Source organism: Amia ocellicauda, chromosome 6 (assembly GCF_036373705.1).
Source record: "Amia ocellicauda isolate fAmiCal2 chromosome 6, fAmiCal2.hap1, whole genome shotgun sequence".
In the NCBI taxonomy this organism is placed as follows: domain Eukaryota; kingdom Metazoa; phylum Chordata; class Actinopteri; order Amiiformes; family Amiidae; genus Amia; species Amia ocellicauda.
In genome coordinates, this window is record NC_089855.1 from 41,501,207 (window position 1) to 41,524,751 (window position 23,545).

Here is a 23,545-nt window from a genome sequence, read left to right on the forward strand (position 1 = left end):
TCTGAAGGTTGCATTCCTATTTGTGTATATGAAAGATATACATCTATACAATATCTTCACTATTAAAGATAAACGCATTATTATTTTCGGCATTGTTAAAGCTCATTTTTATTACTGTGACATTAGTTTATTATTGAAAAATATAAATATATATGAAAAGGTATCGTAAAAGAATTTAGAAACACCCTATACATTATTTTACTTTATAGCAGGAGGAATCGCTATGTGTTATGTTGTTCCCCCAAGAACATATTATTTGAGTTGCATGTTGTAAAGCCGGACAGGTTAGAGTGACGCACGTCTTTGTGTTCTGGATAGAGAGGAGTAGTGGCGCTGCACTGCTGTGCTCGGCATTGTATTTGTACCTGCAACTCGGTTCATAAGAGACATAAACAAAAGTGCCAGGAACAATAAATTGTGTCAAGGAGTCCTGATGTAAACTGAACCCCAAACAACATGTCTACCTCCAAAGAGACTCGTTTCACGGTTTACAGACTGGCGGCAGCGAGGGATATTGTTTGCTTTTGTTTTTTCTCTACCGAGGCCGGATGCAGTGAGCTGTGCTTGCGGGTGACTGAGACAAAACCATGTCGGTGTTGAGTGAACTGTACTGTTAAAATCGGAAAATAATAATAAAAAAAACTTACGAAAGTAATAAACCGCTATGTCAAGTCATTTAACCGCAAATAGCTAAGTTACACAAGTATAAAAATATATATATGGAAAATCCGAGACAGATTAATTAATGTTGACGCAGCAAATGGAAATGAAGCGATTAATGCAGAAAGACGCACGAATACGACAGAGTAACACATGATCGTGTTGAGCTGCCTCCTTGCTTTCACGGAGATGGGAAGGATAAAGAAAGTTTCTCTCTGTGGAACACGCGTCTGGAATTGGCTGTAAAAGCTGCACAAACAGCACCAGGATCTTGCAACAATTGTACCAACACGTTTAAGTGCTGATGCACTGTCATACTGGGTTTCTTTACCCTCTGAAATGCAAAAAGACTATGCTAAAACAGTAGACACATTAAAATAAGTCTTTGGAAGAAAAGAATACCTACTGCATTTTCAAACTTTTGTTAATGCAAGACCCCGTCAGCCTAAAGAAGCATTAGAAGTTTATGCAGCCGAAGTAAGCAGACTTGTGCAAGAGGCGTTTCCCAATTACGGACAGCCAGCTATTGAAATGGAGCGTTTTAGACGTTTTGTTGCTGGTTTAGACCCAGTGCTGCAGGCAAAGTGTTATGAGCATGGTGCAAGTAGATTGGAGGAAGCCCTAAAAATGCCTTGCAAGTGGGAGCGGGTCAGGAAGTATTAAGAACTGCCTCTTCACATTTCTAAAGCACAATAAATGAGAAGGTTCTGGAACAACCATCTATATGTAAATCTGGAAATATCCTAACAGCTATGGTGTCAAGCAAGTCCATTTCATCTACGTCAGAGGAATCCCCCAAATTACTACAAGCTATTGCAGATTTAACTGCAGATGTTAAAGCACTCAGAGTAGAGGTGAGCCAGTTGAAGCAACAGCAAGAAAATCTCAAACATGGGCACAGCCAGTACAAAGAGGGGAAAAAGGACCGTCAGCCCTCTCCAGAATGGATGAAACAAGAGAAATATCGTGCATCAAGAAAAGCATCCCGTGATGGGTATAATTCTTCCTCTAGATCACAAAGAGATGTTTCTTCGCCTTTATAGAAACATGTCTCCTGGACCAAGACCCGGACATCATTCCCTACATAGGCAAAAATATGAAAGGTGGCCTCCATCACCAAGCAACCGTTACTATTCAAGAACTAACAGTGCTAGCAATCGCTATCACTCATCTCACCCTGATCAGCACTGAAGTTCAAGATATTCTCGTAGTCCATCTGCATCCTACTCACACTCAAGGGACAGATACACCAGGAGAACACCCAGTCCACATCACCATGAGAGAAGGCCTGATTGCAGATACAGCAAATGTCATCTTTACTTTGATTCTGAGGATCCCACCTATCAGGGAAACGAGTGGTAGCAGTTGCTGCGGGCCAAGTAGCTGCTACATTGAATGACAGGGGTCCAGAGTCTGAAGCTTCAGCTTTAAAAGACTCTCCAACCTCTCCAATATTGTTTTGCTGTTATTGAAGACACTGCTGTTCAAGCCTTCATTGATACTGGTTCACAAATTTCTTTGATCAGTGAAAAATTAAGAGTGTCAATTCCAGCACTGAAGACAAAGTCCATCAGAAAGTCATACGTGTTGGCAAGGTCAGTGGCTGGTGAGTGCCTTGATACTCTTGGAACACTAACCATTAGTATTAGACTTGGAGAGGAGGTTTTTCATCATGATGTTCAAGTGATAAGAAATTCCAATCAAGCTGTCATACTCGGATGGGATTTTCTGCAGAAACACCATGCAGTGATTGATGTACAAGGACAATTACAGTTGTAGAACTGGAAAGTCCCACTGTTGTTTTCTAAGCAAATCACACCTCTTTGTTGCAATGCTGTGACATTTGCGCCAATCTACATTCCTGCAATGACTGAGATGAATATCATGGCAAAGTTGCAGCCATTTACAGAAAATCAAATCTCAACTCCAAATTACTTAGGAATACTGGAACCTGAAGCATGCAACTACCCAGGTCTGTTTGTGGCCAGAACAATGTCTCCAGTGAAGATAGGATTAACAACCATTGGTGTCATGAATCCTACCAGTGACGACTGCCATGTGCCAAGTAACACACCACTGGGAAATTTTTACTCTCTGATAAATCAGGGAGGTGAAGAGTTCCATGTTATTGAGGCCACTGTGCACAATATCAGGCAGACAGAAGGCACAAAGTTACCCACAGTGGACTTCAGTCCGTCTAAATTGAGTGATCCACAAATGGACCAGCTGGAGAACTTACTTTTTAAGTATTGTGATGTGTTTAGTTCACATGAACATGACTATGGCTGCACAGATGCTGTAAAGTAACACATTCGAACTGGAGATGCCCTACCGATCCGCCAACATGCTTACAGGACTTCTCCAGCTTTGAAGCAGGAAATAGAAAAACAAGTTCAGCAGTTGCTGGCCCATGACCTCATTGAGGAGAGCTGCAGCCCTTGGGCTTCACCTGTTGTTTTAGTCAAGAAAAAGGACGGCAGCTACAGATTTTGCATTGCATCAAGAAATTAATCCCTGTCACCATACGGGACTCGCATCCCTTACCACGGATTTCTGAAGCTTTGGACAGCCTGGCAGGGGCATGCTGGTTTAGTACCATGGACCTGCCAAGTGGTTATTGGCAATTTCAGCTGGCATCAGAAGACCGGGAGAAGACCGCATTTACCTCCGGCAGCGGCTTATACCATTTTAAGGTCATGCCAATGGGACTGACCAATGCACCACCTACCTTCCAACGTCTAATGGAGCTTGTGCTTCGTGGTCTACACTGGAAGATCTGCCTCATCTGTTTGGATGATGTTTTGGTTTTTAGCAAAACCTTTCCTGAACATCTGCAGAGTTTGGAAGATGTCTTTCTTCGCTTTTGAAAGGCAGGACTAAAGCTGAAGGCCAGTAAATGTCAGCTTGCACGGGATGAAGTCTCTTTCCTGGGACATGTAATCACCAAGGGTGGTCTCAGACCAGATTCCAGGAAGCTTGACAAATTGAAAGATTGGCCAACACCAAGAACACCTACTGAGGTGAGAGCTTTTGTGGGTCTCTGTTCCTATTACAGACGATTCGTTAAAAACTTTGCCCAAAAAGATGCAAAACAGTTTATCTTCTGAACTACAGCCTGAACAAGCTGTTCCTGTAAGACAAACATGTGAAGATTTAGCAATAGACATTGATGAACTGAAGCAGAAACAACAAGCGGATGTCATTCTGAGAACTGCGATGGAATGGAAAGAAATGGATAACCGAAGACCTACTGCATGACGAATCAAAAACTCCCCGTCAGCTCTGAAAAAGCTCTGGTATGAGTTTCCTCACCTGACTTTGGAAAATGGGATCCTCTGTCAAAAAATTAAGACCTTTCTGCAGAAAGCCTATACTTACCAATTGGTTCTTCCTGAATCCCTCATTCAGACAGCCCTCACTTACCTGCATGGAAATGTCTTCAGTGGACATTTAGGGACTGAACGAACTTTGCAGAGAGCCAGAAAAATTTGCTATTGGCCTTACATGTCACGTGACATTTACAAGTTCTGTACAGAGTGTTTAACATGTCAGACTCGCAGTGCTCCAACACCAAAAGCTAGAGCTCCTTTACAACCTATTGTGGTGAATCGTCCATTCCAGAAATCATCCAGATCATGGATTGTACATTACAATCGGCTGAAGGCATACAAAGGTCCTTGGTCTGACTTACCTGCTCATCCAGAAGCGCCTCCACAGCTGTTTAGAGATCCTGATGATGCACCTGTCAGTCCGCCATCAACACTGACGGCTTTGTCTGGAGACGTCCCTTACCCACTTCCAGTTCCAGCGAGCTCCAGTCATCACTCGATGCCATCTCTCTCTTTTCTTTTTTCCACAGCTCCTGTCCAGGTGTTGTTCCACAGCCTGCTCTAGCACTTGAGCCATGCCCAGGTGTCACCCATTCTCCCAGCCTTCGGGATGCCCAAGTCACAGTGCACCCAGAGACTGTGTCTGTTCTCTTACCTCAGCGACCGCAGACTCCTGTGGCATTACCTGCTGGATGTACCTAGTGGTCGTTAAGTTATGAAACCTGACAAGTTTAAAGATTTAGTTATTTCGTAGTACATACCTGTTTTCATGTTACATTACAGTTCAATTCAGTAATGGCTTCTAATTTGTCATTCTTAAAAAAAATAAAATCTATTGTGATTTAATTACTGGAACATCAGTTTATCATTTGGATAATCAAAGTGTGTATATATATATATATATATATATATATATATATATATATATAAAAATGTAACATTAGAAATACTGTATGATTTATGTAATTAAGAAACGAGGACGTTTCAAATAAAGTGGGGGAAGACTGTGACATTAGTTTATTATTGAAAAATATAAATATCTATGAAAAGGTATCGTAAAAGAAATTAGAAACACTGTATACATTATTTTACTTTATAGCAGGGAGAAATCGCTATGTGTTATGTTGTTCCCCTAAGAACATATTATTTCAGTTGCATGTTGTAAAGCCGGACAGGTTAGAGTGACGCACGTCTTTGTGTTCTGGATAGAGAGGAGGTGGCGCTGCACTGGTGTTCTCGGCATTGTATTTGTAACTGCAACTCGGCCTCCAGCACCGGCACCATGTCGGTGGAAAAGCGCTAAGTGAGCTAACACTGAGCTCAGTCTAATGTCTGCTCTGGAGAGCTCACAGTGTGACCTAGTCGTGAGTTCACGTCTTTACTGGGTAGTCCTTGACAACTTAATTCACTCAATTCTTGGGCTTAATTGGTCAAAATGACCATTGGTAGAAGGTACTCAGGGACTGATGTGTAGAGAGACTTATTAAACCTGCAGGATTGTGGTTTTCCCAGATCAGAATTAACCAGCTCACCACAAAGGAACATGGTAGTTGCTGTTGCAACATGGATTACACAGAAACATTGAAATCCAAGTTTGCAGTGGTCCTTGGGCCATTGCGTGGTGATCCAGATCACTTCAGCACGAATTTTGCAGTGCTCTGGACTACAACTCCAGGGACTTCTGTGTAGTGGTCCAGACCTCAGAAACTGTATGAATATGAACACTGAAGTAGGCATCATAACTGTAGCCAATACTTTGTGGTTAAAATACTTAATTTAATCCCTGTATTGTACAGAATAATAATAACAACTGTACAACATAAGAGAAGGGCCTGAGAATAAATACAATACACAATAGGGTTCCTCTTCATTACTTATAACGCTTTTGCCTTTTGTTTAAGCTTTCCATGGAGGGTAACGTGGATGAGTTTGTACCATTCTTGGGAGGCTCTGCCTTGTTGGGGTTTTGCTGTGATCCAGGTGAACAGCAGATCGGGCATAGGTGGGCATGTGGGCGGAGGAAGAGGAAGGCCGGTCAAGCAGATAAGCTTGCTAAGGTACACAGCAGCAGCAAACAGCCCCCCATCCAGCCAGCCAGGCAGTCTGGCTGGCAGTGACTGAGTGGTTGACAGATGGCAAGCAACGGAATGCACATGCTCTGTGATGTCATAGCAGTCAGCTCAGAGAGAGGTTCGTGATGTCATCGCTGAGCTGGCTGGCTCTGTGTGTCTTGCTGGCTGTGTGTGTGTGTGAGAGAGAGAGAGATAGAGTGTGTGTGTGTGTGAGTGGGTGGGTGGGTGGCTGTGTTAGTGTCTGTCTGTCTGTCTGTCTTTCTGTCTCTCTCTGTCTCTCGCTCTGTAGATGCATCATAGGGAACATATGTAACAATCTCTCTTCTTGTTTACCAAAAATGTGAATGAACGTATTTCACGTGGGTTTTGCCTTGGTTGGAAACGTTTTAAGATTATTTATGAAGTGTAAATTGGATTTGTCTCAATTCTCCGTAGTTTTCAATGTACGTGCCATTCAGTAGCGTTCATGTTACAGATGTGTCCTATGCAGTGGTAGGGTCAATAAAATGTCAGTAAAACTTTATTTTAGCAATTATGGAGGAAGAAATGGAAATAGGGGGTCCTCACTAATTATCTAATTTACCAACAATGTTTAAAATTAGGCCTTGCGAAGCTGCAGAAAATGCTGTATAACTGTATGTGTGTTCAAACACCAGCTGCTGAAGTCTGATAGCTTTTGAAGACTCTGTATAGGAAGTTGAAGAAAGTGTTTTGTGATAATTATATAATGTTTTATATTAATACTAGCATTAGAAGTAGTTTTGTTTACAGACTGAGCAGATTAGATTCAGCAGGACAAGTAAAGGGTCAACAAGGTCGGTTTGTTAGAAACTCCTATCAGTAATGAAAGATTACACAGTGCCGGAATAGCCTACAGCTGTCTGCTGTAAATTTGTTTATGACTTAACCGTTTCTCCAGATAGGCAGGAATTGTTTCTGTTAATGGGCGATTGACACTAGTTAAATGACGACCGTGGGATCACATCTTCCTAGTGCACATCAAAGACGGACATTGCTGCTTTGGATCCATCACCTCATCACGGGAGGACAGATCGTAAACGGACCCGGACCTGTATCTTCTTATTGGTTGAACGGCCATAAGATGTTATGTCATTTTCCTATAAAGTTGTACTCATGTTTGTAAACATTAAGTCTCACTGAAGGAATTATTCCTGACGTGGGGCTTCTGAGTGGCTCGATTAAACTTCTGTTTGCTTTATCTCCGCGACTTCTCCACTTATTTCTAAGACGGTTCTACACACACAGCCAGCAAGACACACAGAGCCAGCCAGCTAAGCGATGTCATCACGAACCTCTCTCTGAGCTGACTGCTATGACATCACAGAGCACGTGCATTCCGTTGCTTGCCGTCTGTCAACCACTCAGTCACTGCCAGCCAGACTGCCTGGCTGGCTGGATGGGGGGGCTGTTTGCTGCTGCTGCGTACCTTAGCAAGCTTATTTGCTTGACCGGCCTTCCTCCTCCTCCGCCCACATGCCCACCTATGCCCGATCTGCTGTTCACCTGGATCACAGCTCCGCCCCAACAAGGCAGAGCCTCCCAAGAATGGTACAAACTCATCCACGTTCCCCTCCATGGAAAGCTTTAACAAAAGGCAATAGCGTTATAAGTAATGAAGAGGAACCCGAGTCCAAGACGCTTCTGACCAGCCATACATATTTGTGTGTATTAAAGATCACATTTTATTACATTTTGTTTTTCTGTACTTTATTACATCTTATTGTGATTTATAATTTTATTTTTTATTTTCCATATGTATGTATGTATGATTGCATGTCCAATTGCTTTGACAATCCAAATGCACTAAATTGAGAGACAGAGAGAGAGAGAGAGAGAGAGAGAGAGTACTAGGGCACATCTGTAACATTAACTATGGAACATTCGTCACATGCTTAGGGAACATTCGTAACATACAGGGAACATTTGTAAAACGAATTAGGGAACCTTTGTGACATACTAAAAGGACATACTGGTAAGATGTTGGGCACATTTGAAACAACAAAAATGGCATTTGGTTATTTATTAGAGACATTAATACTAGTCTGTGCAAATATCTATGTATATTCCAATGTTTGCTGCAGGACTTACAGATTGAGTGAGGGGGTCAATATGTTTGATTCAGAACTAACCACTGCTTCCTCAATTTTGTTTTAAACATAATTTAAATGAAAAGTGGGCTATACATTGGTCTGGAAAAAAGGAGCAGTGGTCCCTAAGACAATTCTTTTAGTTTTTTGACACAATTCCTAAAACCCATTTTCTGTAAAATATGTTATCAACTTGCATTAATATATCATCCAAACTACAATGATACTAATAATGAAAATGTTCATATTATTATATTCTAAGGGTTCTAGTCTATTGTGTATTGTATTTATTTTCAGGCCCTTCTCTTATGTTTTACAGTTGTTATTATTATTCCGTACAATACAGGGATTAAATTAAGTATTTTAACCACAAAGTATTGGCTACAGTTATGATGCCTACTTCAGTGTTCATATGCACACAGTTTCTGAGGTCTGGACCACTGCACAGTAGTCCCTGGAGTTGCTGAAGTGATCTGGAACACCATGCATCACCACTGCAAACTTGGATTTCAATGTTTTTGTGTAATCCATGTTGCAATAGCACCTACCATGTTCCTTTGTGGTGAGCTGGTTAATTCTGTTCTGGGAAAACCACAATCCTGCAGGTTTAATAAGTCTCTCTACACATCAGTCCCTGAGTAACTTCAACCAATGGTAATTTTGACCAATTAAGCCCAAGAATTGAGTCAATTAAGTTGTCATGGACTACCCAGTAAAGACGTGAACTCACGACTAGGTCACACTGTGAGCTCTCCAGAGCAGACATTACACTGAGCTCAGTGTGAGCTCACTTAGCGCTTTTCCACCGACATGGTGCCGGTGCTGGAGCCAGAGCCGCTGCTCGGCCTGGGATCCAGCTGATCTTTTTGTGAACCGGCTTGCATTTCCACCGGTCTTGGAATCGAACGCTAACGTCACTGGATGTGGGCGTTCCCAAGCGTGGAGTAGAAGTGGAGAAACACAGCAATAATAATCAGCACCGAGGCGACTGCGTTTCTAAACCCTATTTAACATCACAATCAAACTCATTCCGCGTCTACACACAGCACAGATACATTGTAAAAACCAAACAAAAAACTCGAAATCACATGTAGACAACCAGAAACGAACATACAAGTATACGAATATGCTAAGATCAGCCTTTTATTTGTATACATTTTTATTGATGCATTAAGGGATTTCAACCGATTTGCTATTTCAGACACTTTTACTGTATTGACTAAAATTGATGAGAATAATTAACATGAATTAACTTACTGTTGAAGATGTAACCCTTACCCAGTGGCTAACTCTAACTCTATGTTACAAATTTTCCCTAAACACTTATTTTACAAGATCAATAAAAAATCTTTAGGAATTTTAAACTTTTAATGATACACATAGGTAATACCAATGTGCTTTAACAATGCCGAAAATAATAATGCGTTTATCTTTAATAGTAAAGATATTGTATAGAATAATGTATATATATATATATATATATATATATATATATAAACGGTTTCCAAACCGAATATAGAACTGAAACTTTCAGACAAACCATGAAAAATGGAATGTAAACATTTTCACTTTTTAACAATTCTATATATCAATTATATTAATTACCCTAACCCTAACTTTAAGTTACAAATGTTCCCTAAACACTTATTTTGCAGGATCAATAAAAAACTGTCAGGATTTTTTAAACTTTTACTGACACACATAGTTAATGGCAATGTGTTATAACTTTACCGAAAATAATAATCCGTATATCTTTAATTGTTTTGACGTGATTAAGATATAATGCATCTTTCACATAGGGAAGATTTGTTACATGATAGGAAATGCAAACAAATGATGTAACTTTGAAAATATTCAATATTACAGCATACAATTTGTCAGGCTTCATAAAAATGGAATTTATGACATACTCTGTAAAAATCAAGCAAATAGCATTTGTTGTTCATGACAAAAAAATAAAATCAAAGCTATCAGAATAAAGTTTTACTGACATTTTATTGACCCTACCACTGCATAGGACACATCGGTAACATGAACGCTACTGAATGGCACATACATTGAAAACAACGGAGAATTGAGACAAATCCAATTTACACTTCTTAATTAATCTTAAAACGTTTCCAACCAAGGCAAAACCAACTTGAAATACGTTCATTCACATTTTTGGAAAACAAAAAGAGAGATTGTTACATATGTTCCCTATGATGCATCTACAGAACGAGAGAGAGAGAGAGAGAGAGAGAGAGAGAGAAGTCACTGAATGTATGAGCTCCTATCCACACAGCAATACCAACAGAGGCCAGCCAATCATACAACCCCCCCGCACTGGAGCACACGTACCACGATGCCGCAGCACCGGCCAGGCCCCCATCACCCAGCCTCCCACCCGCCCCACGAGCACCAGGCACAGCGCCCATCAGAAGCCGCTCAGCTATGCCGCAGCCCTGACCCAGGCCGCCACTCCAGCCCCCACCGAGCTGGGGGAGATCAAGCACCTGCTCAGCCTCCTCTGCTCCAGACTGCTGAGCTGAGCCAGAGAACTCGGGTAGGGACGGACAACCCCACTTGTAAATTAAAAATAAATACCTGTGTACATACAATGTAACCATACTTTACATAAAACTAATAATTATTATATTTGAAATTCTAGTTTAAACAAAACCTTAGATTAAAAAGTTGTATTGTTGATATGGTATTGTTTTATTCCACCAAGTACAATGTTAGCTAAAATGAGCTCATTTACAGTCAGCTGCTGGAACATTCAGGGCCTGAACTCCTCGCCTTTCGGGCTAAAGAGCACAGACCCTGAATTCATTAAAAGCATTAAGGAATTAGATATCATAGTTCTGCTGGAGACATGGTGTCGTGCAGAGGTGCCCACACACTGCCCCCTGGGCTACAGGGAGGTTATTGTGCCCTCAATTAAACTGAGCACAGTGCGGCGTGGCAGGGACTCTGGGGGGATCATAGTGTGGTACAAAGAGGAGCTGGCGAACCACATCAGCCCAGTCAAACAGGGCCCAACGCATACATGGCTTCAAATTAAGAAGAGAATAGCCCAGTGTGAGAACCATATATACCTTTGTACAGCGTATACCCCCACCTCTGAATCCCCCTATTACAATGGGGAATTTTTTAACACCCTCCACACAGAGATCGGCCATTTCCAGGCCCAGGGGAATGTGCTGCTCTGTGGGGACTTCAATGCCCGGATAGGCACCGAGCCCAACTTCATCGGCACACAGGGAAACAGCCATGTGTTCGGTCAGGCCCCTCTGTACCTCACCCCCACCACAACCCAGAGGAACATCCCCGACGGGGTTTAATGGCAGGATCAGAGGGGACTCTTTAGGGAGGTTCACGTATTGCTCAGCTCTTGGGACTAATGTAGTCGACTACGCCCTCACTGACATGGACCCCTCCTTCATCAGTGCATTCACTGTCAGGCAGCAAACCCCCCTGTCAGACCACAACCAAATCACAGTGTTCCTGAAAAGAAGAAGTCAGGCCAGCAACACACAGACACAGCCCAGTAAGCTGTACAACCTTAATCAAACATACAGATGGGCTCCAAACAGCACAGAGGAATTTAACCAAGCAATCAGTTCTACAGAAATAACAGACATCATCAACACTTTCCTCAGATCACAGTACCAGCCTGACGTGACAGGACTAAATCTGGCCATAAATGATATCAATCAAGTATTTCAAATTGCAGCCACAATGGCAAATCTTAAAAAGACAAAGAAAAAGATCAACCAGAATCATACACACACACAGACATGGTTTGATGATGAGTGTAAATCAATAAGAAACAAATTTAAGTCACCTATCCAATCAAAAACATCATCAACCACAAGACACAGAACTATGCCAACAGTACTGTGAGACCCTTAAACACTACAAACACACCCTTAAAAATAAAAAACAGAAACACACAAACAAAACACTCAATGACATAGAGAAATCTGTTGACCAAAACCAGTTCTGGGAAATGTGGAACAATTTAATTCAACAAAACAACAAGAATTGGCAATACGAAACGGAACCATTTGGAAAAAATACTTTGAAAACCTTTATAAAGATATCAAACAAAATGATCTGACACACAAACAAATTGAAACCAGGGAAAAACTGAAATTGCTCGAACAATCAATTAAAAATAATCAAAACCCAAATGACGCTCCAATCACCCTACAGGAACTATCTAAAAAGCTCCAGGCACTTCCACCCAGAAAAGCCTGCAGCCCGGACAGCATCAGCACTGAAATGCTCAAACACAGCAGCGCACAACTGCAGGAGGCTGTGCTTAAATTGTTCAACATGGTCCTCAGTACTGGTTACTTCCCTGACATCTGGAAGCAGGGGCTGATCACCCCAATCTATAAGAGTGGAGACAAATTCGACCCTAACAACTACCTGGGCATCTGTGTTAGCAGTAACCTGGGGAAGGTGTTCTGCAGTATCATCAACGCCCGGATACTGGCCTTCCTTACCGAGCACAGTGTCCTGAGTAAGAGTCAGATTGGCTTCCTCCCAAATCACCGCACTACAGATCATATTTACACCCTACACACCCTCATAGACAAACACGTCCACCAAAAAAGTAAAGGCAAAATCTTTGCCTGTTTCATTGATTTCAAAATGGCATTCGATTCCATTTGGCACGAGGGACTTAATTACAGAATTCTTCAAAGCGGTGTAGGGGGTAAAGTCTATGATATTATAAAATCAATGTACACCGAAAACAAATGTGCAGTAAAAATTGGCAACAAAAGAACAGAATTCTTCACTCAGGGGCGGGGAGTGAGGCAGGGCTGCAGTCTGAGCCCAACACTGTTCAACATCTACATCAATGAGTTGGCAACGGTGTTGGAGCAGTCTGATGCCCCTGGCCTCACCCTAAATGACACAGAAGTCAAATTCCTGCTCTATGCAGATGACCTAGTCTTGCTGTCGTCCACAGAACAGGGGCTTCAGCAAAACCTGGCACTGCTAGAGCAGTACTGTTAGTCCTGGGCCCTGGCAGTAAACAAGAAGAAGACAAAGATCATGATTTTCCAAAAAAAAATTCCTCAGGGAAACAAATACCACTTCACGCTTGGCAACACTACCCTAGAACACCTCACACTACACTTACCTGGGCCTGACTATTAGTGCGTCAGGGGGCTTTAACCTGGCAGTGAAGGCACTCAAAGACAAAGCAAGAGCTTTGTGCGCAATCAGATTGTGAATGGGATATTAATGTTATACAATCTTCTTCTGTCTCAAACTAATTGACAGTGTGATCCAGCCCATTGCGCTGTACGGTAATGAAGTCAACAGGACTACACTAGGTGGGACAAACATCCAATAGAGACCCTGCATGCTGAACTCTATAAAAACATACTGCAGGTGCACAGGAACACACCAAACCACGCATGCAGGGCAGAATTAGGCCGCTTCCCAACCCTCATTAATATAAAGAAAAGAGCACTGAAATTCTGGATGCACCTGAAGAAAAGTGAGTCAGACTCACTCCAGTACAAGGCCCTCCAAACCCAAGAGCTCAGCCCTGAAAAGAGTCCCCTGAGTCAGCTGGCCCTGAAGCTCACGGCACTGACCCCCGCTAATACTGCGAACAGAGACCAGCTTCAGGTCAGCACTGCTTACCTGCCCCCAATCAGAGTCAACCAAATCATAAAGATAACCAAAACCTCCTATCTGGAACATTGGAACAATGAAACCAAATCCCAAAGTAAACTGGATTGCTATCGGGCCCTAAACAGAGAATACACCCTGGCAGAATATCTCTTCACTGTCAGAGATATGAAGCAGAGATGGATCCTGACCAAGTACAGGCTCAGTGACCACAGCCTGGCCATAGAGACGGGCCGACACAGGCAGAGCTGGCTGCCCAGAGAGGAGCGGCGCTGTGGTCACTGCGAGACAGGAGAGGTCGAGACAGAGATGCACTTCCTCCTCCGATGCAATAAATATGCCAAATTAAGGGACACGTTCTATAATAAATTCATAAATATTATAAAATCATTCTCTGAATTGATGAATGAAAAAAAAAAAAAAAGCTATCCTCCTGGGGGAGAGACACACAGCCCCCCTGGCCGCCCAATATGTAGCCGCCTGCCACAGCCTGAGGGGCTCACTGTGAAAACATGACATACATGAGCACCAGCTGTAACCTGATAACTATAAAGCAAATGTACATGTCTATTAAGATTTAATTTATAAATTATAATGTTACTGTTTCATTTTTTTTGTTTCTTTTTTCCTACCTTTTATTATTTTTCAATGTATGTATATATCAACTGCTTTGGCAACACTACGAATCTGTTTGTCCTGCCAATAAAGCAACCTTGAATTGAATTGAATTGAATTTAGAGACAGAGAGAGACAGACAGACAGACACTAACACAGCCACCCGCCCACTCACACACACACATACACACACACTCTATCTCTCTCTCTCACACACACACACACACACATACACACAACTAGCAAGACACACAGAGCCAGCCAGCTCATCGATGACATCACAAACCTGAGCTGACAGCTATGACATCACAGAGCACGTGCATTCCATTGCTTGCCATCTGTCAACCACTCAGTCACTGCCAGCCAGACTGCCTGGCTGGCTGGATGGGGGGGCTGTTTGCTGCTGCTGTGTACCTTAGCAAGCTTATTTGCTTGACCGGCCTTCCTCGTCCTCCGCCCACATGCCCACCTATGCCCGATCTGCTGTTCACCTGCATCACAGCTCCGCCCCAACAAGGCAGAGCCTCCCAAGAATGGTACAAACTCATTCGCGTTCTCCTCCATGGAAAGCTTTAGCAAAAGGCAAAAGCATTATAAGTAATGAAGAGGAACCCGAGTCCAAGACGCTTCCGACCAGCCATACATATTTGTGTGTATTAAAGATCACATTTTATTACATTTTGTTTTTCTGTACTTTATTACATTTTATTGTGATTTTTAATTGTATTGTTTATTTTCCATATATATGTATGTATATATATATATGCATGTCCAATTGCTTTTAAAATACAAATGCACTGAATTGAGAGTGAGAGAGAGAGAGAGAGAAGTGCTAGGGCACATCTGTAACATAAACTAGGGAACATTCGTCACATGCTTAGGGAACATTCATAACATACAGGGAACATTTGTAAAACGAATTAGGGAATCTTTGTGACATACTAAAAGGACATACTGGTAAGATGTTGGGCACATTTGAAACAACAAAAATCCTGCAGGTTTAATAAGTCTCTCTACACATCAGTCCCTGAGTACCTTCAACCAATGGTCATTTTGACCAATTAATCCCAAGAATTGAGTCAATTAAGTTTTCAAGGACTACCCAATAAAGACGTGAACTTACGACTAGGTCACACTGTGAGCTCTCCAGAGCAGACATTACACTGAGCTCAGTGTGAGCTCACTTAGCGCTTCTCCACCGACATGGTGCCGGTGCTGGAGGCCGAGTTGCAGTTACAAATACAATGCCGAGCACAGCAGTGCAGCGCCACTACTCCTCTCTATCCAGAACACAAAGACGTGCGTCACTCTAACCTGTCCGGCTTTACAACATGCAACTCAAATAATATGTTCTTCGGGGAACAACATAACACATAGCGATTCCTCCCTGCTATAAAGTGAAATAATGTATGAAGTGTTTCTAATTTCTTTTACGATACCTTTTCATAGATATTTATATTTTTCAATAATAAACTAATGTCACAGTAATACCAATGAGCTTTAACAATGCCGAAAATAATAATGCGTTTATCTTTAATAGCGAAGATATTGTATAGATGTATATCTTTCATATACACATATAGAAAAAAAAAGGTTTCCAAACCGAATATAGAACTGAAACTTTCAGACAGTCCATGAAAAATGGAATGTAAACATTTACACTTCTTAACAATTCTATATATCAATTATATTCATAACCCTAACCCTAACACTAACCCTAACTTTAAGTTACAAATGTTCCCTAAACACTTATTTTGCAGGATCAATAAAAAACTGTCAGGATTTTTTAAACTTTTACTGACACACATAGTTAATAACAATGTGTTATAACTTTTCCGAAAATAATAATCCGTATATCTTTAATTGTTTTGACATTATTAAGATATAATGCATCTTTCACATAGGGAACATTTGTTACATGATAGGAAAAACATACAAATGATGTAACTTTGAATATAGTTAATATTACAGCATACAATTTGGCAGGCTTCATAATAATGGAATTTATGACATACTCTGTAAAAATCAAGCAAATAACATTTGTTGTTCATGAGAAAAAATATATATAATCAAAGCTATCAGACTTTAGCACGTGGTGAATGAACACACATACGATTATACAGCATTTGTTGCAGCTTCGCAAAACATAATTTTAAACGTTGTTGGTAAATTAGATACAAAGTGAGGACCCTCTATTTGCATTTGTTCCCCTGTATTATTGCTAAAATAAAGTTTTACTGACATTTTACGGACACTACCACTGCATAGGACACATCTGTAACATGAACGCTACTGAATGGCACATACATTGAAAACTACGGAGAATTGAGACTTATCCAATTTACACTTCATAAATCATCTTAAAACGTTTCCAACCAAGGCAAAACCCACTTTTAATACGTTCATTCACATTTTTGGTAAACAAAAAGAGAGATTGTTACATATGTTCCCTATGATGCATCTACAGAGCGAGAGACAGAGAGAGAGAGAGAGAGAGAGAGAGAGAGAGAGAGAGAGAGAGAGAGAGAGAGAGAGAGACAGACAGACAGACAGACAGGCAGACAGACAGACACTAACACAGCCACCCACCCTCCCACTCACACACACACACACACACACACACACTCACACACACACACACACACACACACACACACACACACACCATTCTTGGGAGGCTCTGCCTTGTTGGGGCGGAGCTGTGATCCAGGTGAACAGCAGATCGGGCATAGGTGGGCATTGATGCCTTTACCATCAACAATCTTCCACCAACAAACTCTGTTTTCTTAAAATAATCCATTTTAAAAGTGTGTGAAAATAAAATCCCCACTCCCCCACTCACACTAGACCCTTGGCTAAACACACTCTCTCCTTTCCACTCCCGCTGCCACTCACAGTCATTCACACTGTCTGCGTGCGTCTCTTGTACAAATAAAAATTGAGACATAAAAAAACATACTATTAACCATCATCATTAGATTGCAAAGCAGTCCTGACAACACTCTTTCCACTTCTTTAACCTGTAGCACTCCGGCTCACTAAACTCCGCGAGTGCCACATCCTGCAGGATCACTTGTGCAGATGCCAGGAACTGCTTTGCATTAGGGAAGAAGTTTTCTAAAACTATGTTCCTGTTCCCCTTGGTCTCTCTTAAAAAATCCTTAATGCTTTTAGCACTGTATCCCGCAGTGTCAGTGGAGACGGGCTCGCCCTGGGAGTCAGCGATGTCCCCCTCAGCAGTGCTGTCCGAGTCTGCGCTCTCCACAGCCGCAGCACTGCACTCAGACTCCCGGCGCCGCAGCCGGTCGGCCACCTTGGGTTGAGACGGCAGGTTCCCCCAGACAGACTCCCCTGACTGCGAGTCCCGCCGCCCCACAGCCCCCACACCGTCTCCGGGATCCTCCTCACCAGCCGCCCTAGCAATATTCGCCTTTTTAGACAACTGTATCAACGGCCTCAGAAGACGGGGCAGACTGCTTCTGCTGTCTTTTCCTGGGCACTTTAAACCCATCATCACTGGCTAAGTGTTCAGTCTTGGTGGCGGCCGCATCAGCAGCAACAGCAGCTCCCTCCTCGGCTAACTGAGCCCGTGGCTGCTCTGCATTCTCACTGCTAGCAGCTTCCCTGAGGGCAAGAGCGACTGATGTGCCCCTGTGCCCCGCACCTCAAACACCTCATGGTATCAGTTGACACGAACACCACGTACACTAACCCCTCGATCTTAAACTTCAGAGACAGGCTTAACTCATCGGCGCCGTCCGCCAGCACCATGAAACCCTGTCTGCGGTAAGAGAGGACGTGTTTCAGCTCCAGGGCGCTGCAGCCCAGCAGCACCCTCCTAATGGCGCAGGTGAGCCGGCCATAGCGACTCAGATCCCCCGCCAGGAGATCGTTGCTCAGGAAGGGGGGCACATTGGAAGTAACCACCTTTACAGCCGGGGTGGCCAGAGGGAGCGTGGGCAGGAAGGTCCCCTTCACTGTGACCCCCTCCTCCATCACATCCTTCACCAGCGCCTCAGAATTCAGGAAAACCACAATGCCCTTATTCATTCGAGCCGCAGAGACGATGTTCTGGAAGCCGACCTTCCTTCCGATCTCCATCGCACAGTCCTCTACCGACACCTACTCCTGGGACACGAGTATAAACCCGTGCTTTCGGGTCAGCGTTTCGTAATTAAATGAAGGGGGGGGGTCTCCCCGCCCGCAACGCCATGCTGATCTAAATCGAAAAACAACCCCCTAAACCCGAATCGTTTAAAACCAACAAACGATTAAAAGTATCTATAAAAAAACAAGAAAAGGAAAGAAAAAGAGTAGTAAAAACACACACACACACACTCTCTCCAAACAAACCTCCCACCACCACTGACTTCCCCTATGAACTCCCAGCATGCAGAGAGAGAGAGAGAGAGAGAGAGAGAGAGAGAGAGAGAGAGAGAGAGAGAGTGTGTGTGTGTGTGTGTGTGTGTGTGAGAGTGGGTGGGTGGGTGGCTGTGTTAGTGCCTTTTTGTCTGTCTTCTGTGTCTGTCTGTCTCTGTCTCTGTCTCTCTCTCTGTCTCTCTCTCTCAATTCAGTGCATTTGTATTGTCAAAGCAATTGGACATTCAAACATACATTTATACATACATACATACAAACATATATATGGAAAAGAAACAATACAATTATAAATCACAATAAGATGTAATAAAGTACAGGAATACAAAATGTAATAAAATGTGATCTTTAATACACACAAATATGTATAGTTGGTCGGAAGCGTCTTGGACTCGGGTTCCTCTTCATCAAGGGGAACGTGGATGAGTTTGTACCATTCTTGGGAGGCTCTGCCTTGTTGGGGTTTTGCTGTGATCCAGGTGAACAGCAGATCGGGCATAGGTGGGCATGTGGGTAGAGGAGGAGGAAGGCCGGTCAAGCAAATAAGCTTGCTAAGGTACGCAGCAGCAGCAAACAGCCCCACCATCCAGCCAGCCAGGCAGTCTGGCTGGCAGTGACTGAGTGGTTGACAGACAGCAAGCAACGGAATGCACGTGCTCTGTGATGTCATAGCAGTCAGCTTAAGAGAAAGGTTTGTCATGTGATGTCAACGCTGAGCTGGATGGCTCTGTGTGTCTTGCTGGCTGTGTGTATGTATGTGTGTGTGAGAGACAGAGAGAGAGAGATAGAGTGTGTGTGTGTGTGTATGTGTGTGTGAGTGGGTGGCTGTGTTAGTCTCTGTCTCTCTCTCTGTCTCTGTCTCTCGCTCTGTAGATGCATCATAGGGAACATATGTAACAATCTCTCTTTTTGTTTACCAAAAATGTGAATGAACGTATTTCAAGTGGGTTTTGCCTTGTTTGGAAAAGTTTTAAGATTATTTATGAAGGGTAAATTGGATTTGTCTCAATTCTCTGTAGTTTTCAATATATGTGCCATTCAGTAGCGTTCATGTTACAGATGTGTCCTATGCAGTGGTAGGGTCAATAAAATGTCAGTAAAACTTTATTTTAGCATTTATGGAGGAAGAAATGCAAATAGAGGGTCCTCACTAATTATCTAATTTATCAACAACGTTTAAAATTAGGTCTTGCGAAGCTGCAGAAACTGCTGTATACTCGTATGTGTGTTCAAACACCAGCTGCTAAAGTCTGATAGCTTTTGAAGACTCTGTATAGGACATTGAAGAAAGTGTTTTGTGATAATTATATAATGTTTTATATTAATACTAGCATTAGAAGTAGTTTTGTTTACAGACTGAGCAGATTAGATTTAGCAGGACAAGTAAAGGGTCAAGAAGGTTGGTTTGTTAGAAACTCCTATCAGTAATGAAAGATTACACAGTGCCGAAATAGCCTACAGATGTCTGCTGTGAATTTGTTTATGACTTAATCATTTCTCCAGATAGGGAGGAATTGATTTTGTTAAAGAGCGATTGACAATAGGTAAATGATGACCGTGGGATCGTATCTTCCTAGTGCACATCAAAGACGGACATCCGCTTTGGATCCATCACCTCTTCACGGGAGGACAGATCGTAAAACGGACCCGGACCTGTATCTGCTGATTGGATGAATGGCCATAAGATGTTATGTCATTTTTCCTATAAAGTTATACTCATGTTTGTAAACATTAAGTCTCACTGAAGGAATTATTACTGACGTGGGGCTTCCGAGCTGCTCGATTAAAGTACTGATTGCTTTATCTCCGCGCCTTCTCCACTTATTTCTAAGACGGTTCAACACACACAGCCAGCAAGACACACAGAGCCAGCCAACTCAGCGATGACATCACGAACCTCTCTCTGAGCTGACTGCTATGACATCACAGAGCACGTGCATTCCGTTGCTTGCAGTCTGTCAACGACTCAGCCACTGCCAGCCAGACTGCCTGGCTGGCTGGATGGGGGGGCTGTTTGCTGCTGCTGCGTACCTTAGCAAGCTTATTTGCTTGACCGGCCTTCCTCCTTCTCCGCCCACATGCCCACCTATGCCCGATCTGCTGTTCACCTGGATCACAGCTCCACCCCAACAAGGCAGAGCCTCCCAAGAATGGTACAAACTCATCCACGTTCCCCTCCATGGAAAGCTTTAACAAAAGGCAAAAGCGTTATAATGAAGAGGAACCCGAGTCCAAGACGCTTCCGACCAGCCATACATTGTTTGTATTAAAGATCACATTTTATTACATTTTGCTTTTCTGTACTTTATTACATCTTATTGTGATTTATAATTGTATTGTTTATTTTCCATATATATGTATGTATGTATGTATGTATGTATGTATGTATGCATGTCCAATTGCTTTTAAAATACAAATGCACTGAATTGAGAGTGAGAGACCGAGAAAGAGAGAGAGAAGTGCTAGGGCACATCTGTAACATAAACGAGGGAACATTCGTCACATGCTTAGGGAACATTCATAACATACAGGGAACATTTGTAAAACGAATTAGGGAACCTTTGTGACATACTAAAAGGACATACTGGTAAGATGTTGGACACATTTGAAACAACAAAAATGGCATTTGGTTATTTATTAGGGACATTTATACCAGTCTGTGCAAATATCTATGCATATTCCAATGTTTGCTGCAGGACTTACAGATTGAGTGAGGGGGTCAATATGTTTGATTCAGAACTAACCACTGCTTCCTCAATTTTGTTTTAAACATAATTTAAAAGAAAAGTGGGCTATACAAAGGAGCAGTGGTCCCTAAGACAATTCTTTTAGTATTTTTAACACAATTCCTAAAACCCATTTTCTGTAAAATATGTTATCAACTTGCATTAATATATCATCCAAACTACAATCATACTAATCATGAAAATGTTCATATTATTATATTCTAAGGGTTCTAGTCTATTGTGTAATGTATTTATTATCAGGCCCTTCTCTTATGTTTTACAGTTGTTATTATTATTCCGTACAATACAGAGATTAAATTAAGCATTTTAACCACAAAGTATTGGCTACAGTTATGATGCCTACTTCACTGTTCATATGCATACAGTTTCTGAGGTCTGGACCACTGCACAGTAGTCCCTGGAGTTGTAGTCCAGACCACTGCAAAATTCATGCTGAAGTGATCTGGATCACCACACAATGGCCCAAGGGCCACTGCAAACTTGGATTTCAATGTTTTTGTGTAATCCATGTTGCTATAGCACCTACCACGTTCCTTTGTGGTGAGCTGGTTAATTCTGTTCTGGGAAAACCACAATCCTGCAGGTTTAATAAGTCTCTCTACACATCAGTCCCTGAGTACCTTCAACCAATGGTCATTTTGACCAATTAAGCCCAAGAATTGAGTCAATTAAGTTGTCAAGGACTACCCAGTAAAGACGTGAACTCACGACTAGGTCACACTGTGAGCCCTCCAGAGCAGACATTACACTGAGCTCAGTGTGAGCTCACTTAGCGCTTTTCCACCGACATGGTGCCGGTGCTGGAGCCCAAGTTGCAGTTACAAATACAATGCCGAGCACAGCAGTGCAGCGCCACCTCCTCTCTATCCAGAACACAAAGACGTGCGTGACTCTAACCTGTCCGGCTTTACAACATGCAACTGAAATATGTTCTTAGGGGAACAACATAACACATAGCGATTTCTCCCTGATATAAAGTAAAATAATGTATAAAGTGTTTCTAATTTCATTTACGATACCTTTTCATAGATATTTATTTTTTTCAATAATAGACTAATGTCTCAGTCTTCCCCCACTTTATTTAAAACTTCCTCGTTTCTTAATTAAATAAATCATACAGTTTTTCTAATGTTACATTTTTATATATATATATATATATACACTTAGATTTTCCAAATGATAAACTGATGTTGCAGTAATTTAATCACAATAGATGTATATCAGTACAATAGGAACTTTTTTTTTTTTTTAAGAATGACAAATTAGAAGCCATTACTGAATTGAACTGTAATGTAACATGAAAACAGGTATGTACTACGAAATAACTAAATCTTTAAACTTGTCAGGTTTCATAACTTTACGACCACTAGGTACATCCAGCAGGTAATGCCACAGGAGTCTGCGGTCGCTGAGGTAAGACACAGTCTCTGGGTGCACTGTGACTTGGGCATCCCGAAGGCTGGAAGAATGGGTGACACCTGGGAATGGCTCAAGTGCTAGAGCAGGCTGTGGAACAACACCTGGAACAGGTAGCATATCCCTCTGGACAGGAGCTGTGGAAGAAAGAAGAGAGAGAGACGGCATCGAGTGATGACTGGAGCTCGCTGGAACTGGAAGTGGGTAAGGGACGTCTCCAGACAAAGCCGTCAGTGTTGATGGCGGACTGACAGGTGCATCATCAGGATCTCTAAACAGCTGTGGAGGCGCTTCTGGATGAGCAGGTAAGTCAGACCAAGGACCTTTGTATGCCTTCAGCAGATTGTAATATACAATCCATGATTTGGATCGTGGATCTTTTGGGTCAGTGATTTCATAGGTCACGCCAGGACAACCGTCTTTATCCAACCTCTTCAGAACTCTATATGGCCCTTTCCATCTAGGAGCAAGTTTATTCCTTTGATTGGCAGGATCATCAAGGAAAACAAGATCACCTTCAGCATAGGGGTTAAAAGCAAGCTTTTGATCATAGTGAGTCTTTTGCAGTAGTTTAGATTCTT

At 42.3% G+C, this 23,545-nt stretch overlaps 2 non-coding genes and 1 pseudogene across 2 annotated transcripts; all 3 read right to left on the bottom strand.

Moving 5' to 3' along the window:
• Positions 1-7,599: 7,599 nt before the first annotated feature.
• Positions 7,600-7,714, bottom strand: LOC136752032 (U5 spliceosomal RNA). Its single transcript, XR_010817212.1, has one exon. It is a non-coding gene; the product is annotated as a U5 spliceosomal RNA (small nuclear RNA).
• A 7,215-nt stretch (positions 7,715-14,929) lies between these two features.
• Positions 14,930-15,044, bottom strand: LOC136751928 (U5 spliceosomal RNA). Its single transcript, XR_010817115.1, has one exon. It is a non-coding gene; the product is annotated as a U5 spliceosomal RNA (small nuclear RNA).
• Positions 15,045-20,923: 5,879 nt separating this feature from the next.
• LOC136752057 (uncharacterized) lies at positions 20,924-21,034 on the bottom strand (annotated as a pseudogene).
• Between the last annotated feature and the right edge of the window lie 2,511 nt (positions 21,035-23,545).